Below are 6,526 nucleotides of genomic sequence, written 5' to 3'. Positions count from 1 at the left end.
TCTTACTCACCAGATAGTAGAGTTTTGTCAGGACTGGCTCTCCCAAGGCCATCAGTAGTTCCAATGGAACATTGTCTACTCCCGGGGCCTTGTTTCGACTCAGGTTTTTCAGTGCTCTGTCAAACTCTTCACGCAGTATCGTATCTCCCATTTCATCTTTATCTACTTCCTCTTCCATTTCCATAACATTGTCGTCAAGTACATCACCCTTGTATAGACCCTCTATATACTCCTTCCACCTTTCTGCTTTCCCTTCTTTGCTTAGAATTGGGTTTCCATCTGAGCTCTTGATATTCATACAAGTGGTTACCTTTTCTCCAAAGGTCTCTTTAATTTTCCTGTAGGAAGTATCTATCTTACCCCTAGTGAGATAAGCCTCTACATCCTTACATTTGTCCTCTAGCCATCCCTGCTTTGCCATTTTGCACTTCCTGTCGATCTCATTTTTGAGACGTTTGTATTCCCTTTTGGCTGCTTCATTTACTGCATTTTTCTCCTTTCATCAATTAAATTCAATATTTCTTCTGTTACCAAGGATTTCTACTAGCCCTCGTCTTTTTACCTATTTGATCCTCTTGCCTTCACTATTTCATCCCTCAGAGCTACCCATTCTTCTTCTACTGTATTTCTTTCCCCCATTCCTGTCAATTGTTCCCTTATGCTCTCCCTGAAACTCTGTACAACCTCTGGTTTAGTCAGTTTATCCAGGTCCCATGTACTTAAATTCCCACCTTTTTGCAGTTCCTTCAGTTTTAATCTACAGTTCATAACCAATAGATTGTAGTCAGAGCCCACATCTGCCCCTGGAAATGTCTTACAATTTAAAACCTGGTTCCTAAATCTCTGTCTTACCATTCTATAATCTATCTGATACCTTCGCATATATCGTTGATGATTAATTTCGCTCTCATGTTTACTATTGTTTCAACAACACTAAAGGAAACCTTACGAAAATTTTGCACTGTATTATAAGAAATGAAATAAAACTACCCACGATAACCTTACGACGAAAGTCTGTTTTAAAACTGAGTATCTGTACACAAGCATGCCTCTATCGACACGAATTAGTAAAATACTACTCACTTAGATTTTGATTGGGTCTATGTTTAATTGGTATGCTGTGTCATACTCAAGAGGTATGCAAATGTGGCATTTCATAAATATAGTTATGTATTTCTAGAAACCCAAAATTTGCTTGTCAGCAGCGGAAAGAGGCGTTACCTGTTGTGCAGCATTGTAAGTTTTTTCACCATTGCACTATGAGCCGAAAGTATTTTCTTGCGATTTCCTTATTGATGTTTAATCTGACTGCTTGTAGCTCTTTCACAGAAGGGGTAAAAACATTGAAGTCAGTGAGCCTGGAACTGTGAACCATAACAGAAGCTTTTTCATAGATCAGCATGTTACCACAGAGCTGGCGAAAAGCTATGTGTCTTAGCTTCCTCTTACGGGGCCAATAGTGGCTAGAACTCATAAACTGCTATTTAAAGGACGAGATTAGTTGCGATTTCCACCTGCAACGACTTTCCTGGGCTGAAAACCGTAAGTTTACAATCTTTTGTTACACCTGAACCGATAGTAACTGAGATTATTCAATAGAAATGACAGGTAAAATCAAGTGAACTTCGAGGCTTAATTCCGTGCACACAAGGAAGTAACTCGTCGATCTCAGAGTTGCCAAACATACGTTGCCTTGTTGCCAAATCTCAGTTACAGTACCTGCAGGAAGAAGAGAACCGATTTGATCCTACAGCGGGCTGGGAAGTGACCATAGCTGGTGTCTCCAAGTCGCGGCTGCTACGGCCTGGAATACGTAATGCGTCTGATTCGCATTTCTGTAACTAGGTTTAGGGACTGGAGCATAGTTACTAATAATACTCAGACTTGAGTGCAAACTAAGCATCATGAATCAGTAACTCTCATAGTTGTTTTTGTATTTCTTTCGGAAGTGTACTCAAAACTAAGAAACTCATTCACAGGCGTTTTCGTGCCTCGCCGATAGTTGAGCACAACAAACAAATAAAAATAAAAAAAGAATGTGTGTGTGTGTATGACAGAGAGAGAGAGAGAGAGAGAGAGAGAGAGACATAAAATTTTCTAATGTAAGTAAGTTTACTGGCGACTGTATTTCTGTTTGCCATGACTTCCGCTATGTCAGTTCCCAACGTAAACCAGCTCTGACCAGTTGTTAATGAAGGAACGTGAGAATTCGTTCCACCAGACCATTGTGGCCACATTTCCCAGCCTCAAGTGTGTGCTGAAACGGATGATGTGCTTAGCTTACAAACTTAGTCACGGTGGGAAAAATGCGAGTCTGTTAAATGGTTAAGTAGAAGCAAGCTTCTCACGCAGAGATTATGCTATTCTCATCTCAGGATGTGTAAGGTCAATGAGTCGGATGCGAGTTTTGCAACTGTGAAATACTTTCCTACATTGTAGAAGCGAATATTAAATTTGAACTAATAAATGGTTCAAATGGCTCTGAGCACTATGGGACTCAACTGCTGTGGTCATAAGTCCCCTAGAACTTAGAACTACTTAAACCTAACTAACCTAAGGACAGCACACAACACCCAGCCATCACGAGGCAGAGAAAATCCCTGACCCCGCCGGGAATCGAACCCGGGAACCCGGGCGTGGGAAGCGAGAACGCTACCGCACGACCACGAGATGCGGGCTTGAACTAATACTGCGAATATTTCGTACTTGGATAGCTTAAAATGAAAATCTTTCTGTTTATTTCAAAGGAAAACAACTGATTTTCTAAATTCGGTAGCTGACGTCTCTTTGTGTGTAGTCAACAACGATATGTGTGGGGCTCTATTTCCAGTGAGCACTGAACTTTTCGTCACATTAATTTCTAGTTCAAACATGCTCACACGTCAAAGCTGGTGCAACAAACCCATATTTACCGATCGTTTTCTCTAGGATATAACAGCGATAGGTGCCGGGTTGGAGTCCTGGGATGGAAAAAATTAATGTTTCATCTCGTCATTTCAGTTAAAACATCTAGCCACTGCCAAGGAAATCTGATATGTCACAGTTGGTTGTGCTTCGATATCAATCCGATTAGGTTCTGGGTTCGAATCCCTGTCCAACACAAAGCTTTAACTCAGGGCATTTCAAGTAAGTTACTTGTGAAGAAGCAATATTTAACATCTCTCGTAGTTCGTTAACAGGGACAAGAAGTGCTGGGGAGGCATTCGCGTCCGTTAAAAATGTTTACATTATGTAATTTAAAGTTGATATTTGCTAACTGATCCTGTCTAAAATCGAGGTATATCACTCTCTGTATGCCTAATCAGAAATGACTGTTAGTTTGCGTCAGTCACGAAATCTTTGCTTAGTCTGCCTGACCTGGGTTTGAATACCTGGGTTTGAATCCATATGCACATCGAGAAGGTTCGTCGCGTCATTTGAAGTTCATACATATTCTCAACTAGCTGCTCGTGAATAACTTAAATTTTTAATCTCATTTTGTGTGAAATAATAAGTACTGTATGTTACTTTGAAGAGGAAATCATGAATACGACGAACTTACTACGTGCGTTACCTATCTGACGCAATAATGAGAGTGGTAACATTTCAGGTATGTTATTTATTGTATTAAATGTGAGCTTACAAGTCTTAAGGACAGTCTTATCTGTGATAAGGTGTTTCCTGATATTTGTAGCATCGTGGTATTACTTTACATCTTGAATTACTGCGATAAAGAGCAGTGTTTTCTAGTGGTGACTTGTTGGAACCATTTTCAATAGTCAAACGACTGTACCAAGGAGCGATTAGAGGACCTGCTAGACAGCCGCAATATGCCGGTTGCATGCGAATCAGGCGAAATGCAATTCAGGTCGTTCGGATACTTTTGAGCACGACTGTACATTACCATTATTTACATGACGGTTCTGATGGTGTAATCAGATTTTCAATATCTTTATTAGTTTAAAGTTTAGCATCTGACTATAAATTATACAAGTAACACCCAGCAACGAATATCCAAAATCTCAGCGCTGTGGCTGAGTTGTTCTAGGTTCTTCAGTCCGGAACCGCACAGCTGCTACGGTTGCAGGTTCGAATCCCGCCTCGGGCATGGATGTGTTTGATGTCCTTAGGTTAGTTAGGATTAACTAGTTCTAAGTCTAGGGGACTGGTGACCTCAGATGTTAAGCCCCATAGTGCTTAGAGCCATTTTAAACGTTTTGAACCAAAATCTAAATGGTTCATCTGATTTTGTCGATCGACGTGTCTTTAGAATCCTATTAGAGTAAAACTAAATTGGTATGAATTGTAGGCATGTAACTTGAATAGTACATGAGTTATTGGAGGTCAAAAGTGGCTGATTACTATTGATCGCATCAAGCCGTAAGTACTCCAGACTTACACGAAAAAACGGTAGTAGTATGCTTATAAATGTCTTCATCCGTCTATGTCTTTTTTTATATCCGATATATACTATTCATGAAGAAATTGGTCAAATATTTACTGTGTTTTAGAAAAAAAAAATTGTTTAAATGGCTCTGAGCACTATGGGACTCAACTGCTGAGGTCACAAGTCCCCTAGAACTTAGAACTAGTTAAACCTCACTAACCTAAGGACATCACACACATCCATGCCCGAGGCAGGATTCGAATCTGCGACCGAACGGTCACGCGGTTCCAGACTGCAGCACCTAGAACCGCACGGCAACTTCGGCCGGCAATTTAGAAACCACAGAGACATTAGGCTACTGGCCTACTTTTGATGTATATTTATTTAATTTGTTTATGTATTTAATCATGTGTGGTAGCGCGTGTTTATGGTTCAGCTGCAGGCATATTTATTTAATTTCAAGTTATCTAAATGTAAATCCAGTATTTCATATGTGTTTCAATATGTTTGTGAGTGTGCGTTGGCTTGGGGGCATGGCGGGAGCGGTCTAGCCAATCACAGCGCTCGTTGCTACGGTAGGAGACTACCGAAGTCAATGGAGACACTGTATGGATGTGGGGGAGGAGCATCTGGTCGGAGAGGACAACATTGTGCGGGGGGAGGGGGGGGGGGGGGGTGCTGGACGGGAAATCGCGACGGACGGTCGCAGGGAATACTTGGAGAATGTTGAGCAGTTTGCGCGTGGTCGCGGGAGATAGAAATATCTCTTAGTGCCGACTTGTGCACTTGGAGATTTCCATGGACTCTGCAGTGAAGACGTAGCTCGCGTTTAGAAGTGAATATCTAGCGATCTATGTTGTTATTCGTAACTAATTACGTGAAGTAGGAATCTATTGTTTCCTTGTTATTCAACTTATATTTTATTTAATTGCTGGACCATCAACACCAATAAGTGTTTTGCAGTAATAAACAGCATTCGTAAAGGTACTTCTGCTATCGCACTTATCATTTGAAGTCGTTAAAATAGTATCTGCATATCTTATTTAATTACAATCTTTCATTTATACATTTCTATGTTACATTCAAAATTTCGGAACTGCCGATTGATAGGAATCTTCGACCATTCGATTCATGTGTATATTCATATTGTATACTGTAGACTCAGCAATATTTGGCTCGTAATGCTGCAACTACGTATCCCAGCCCCTATACAACGAAATCACCCAATACTTTTAATATTTCAACTCTGAGTCTGAGGGTATGTAGTTGAGGGCCACCACTAATTTTTTTTAAAAGCCCTCAGAGGGTTGGAACTTTAATAGTGGCAAATATTTATTTACAACTTACACAAGGCAGACACATGTTTCAAAGTTTTCCTGTCCTTTAGTTTTGTCACCAACATTGTGTGTATTTCCTTGCCAACGATGTGGAAGTCGTAGGACACATTTAGCAGCGCGAGATGTGTTGATACATCGAGTGGAGCAGTCTACTGCCTGACGAATCTCTGTAACAGTTCTGAAACGAATGCCATAAAGTTGTCGTTCATCTCAGGAATCAAGCCCCATCGATCGACGAAATCAGTCGCAAGTTGGTGCCACACGAGACCGCGCATTGTCCTACGAAATGATGGATCCTGCAGAAAGTGTCACCGCTTCTTTCTCTAAGCTGTTCAGGTTTGGAACTCAGCCTGCAATCCATCACAGTCCCAGGACTTAACCCCTTGATTTCCAGTTTACTCCTAAGATGGAAGGAAGCACTTCATGGCATTCGTTTCAGAACTATTACAGAGATTCGGGAAATAGACCGCTCCTCTCGAACTATCAACAAAATTGGCGCTGCTAAAGCTATCCTACGATTTCCACATCACTGACAACTGTTTATACACAATTCTGGTGACTACTAAACCTTTGAAACATTTATCTATTTCGTATAAGTTGTAAATAAACATTTGCCACTAATAAAGTTCCAACCCTCGTATTAGCAGTCAGACTAACTACAACTTAGAAAAATCAAACGAGACAACTGGTTGCACAACGGAAATCGGTCTTTGAATCAGTGGGGTGAGTGCTAACAGAAGTAGCTAACACTAGCAGCATTTTAAGGACAAACTTTGAGAACAACACTTCAAGTGAGGAGAATAGACTTGTAGGGGCTTACCCG

This window comes from Schistocerca nitens, chromosome 7 (assembly GCF_023898315.1).
Source record: "Schistocerca nitens isolate TAMUIC-IGC-003100 chromosome 7, iqSchNite1.1, whole genome shotgun sequence".
NCBI lineage: Eukaryota > Metazoa > Arthropoda > Insecta > Orthoptera > Acrididae > Schistocerca > Schistocerca nitens.
The sequence above is the reverse complement of the archived record's forward strand: the minus strand, read 5'-3'. Positions refer to the sequence as shown.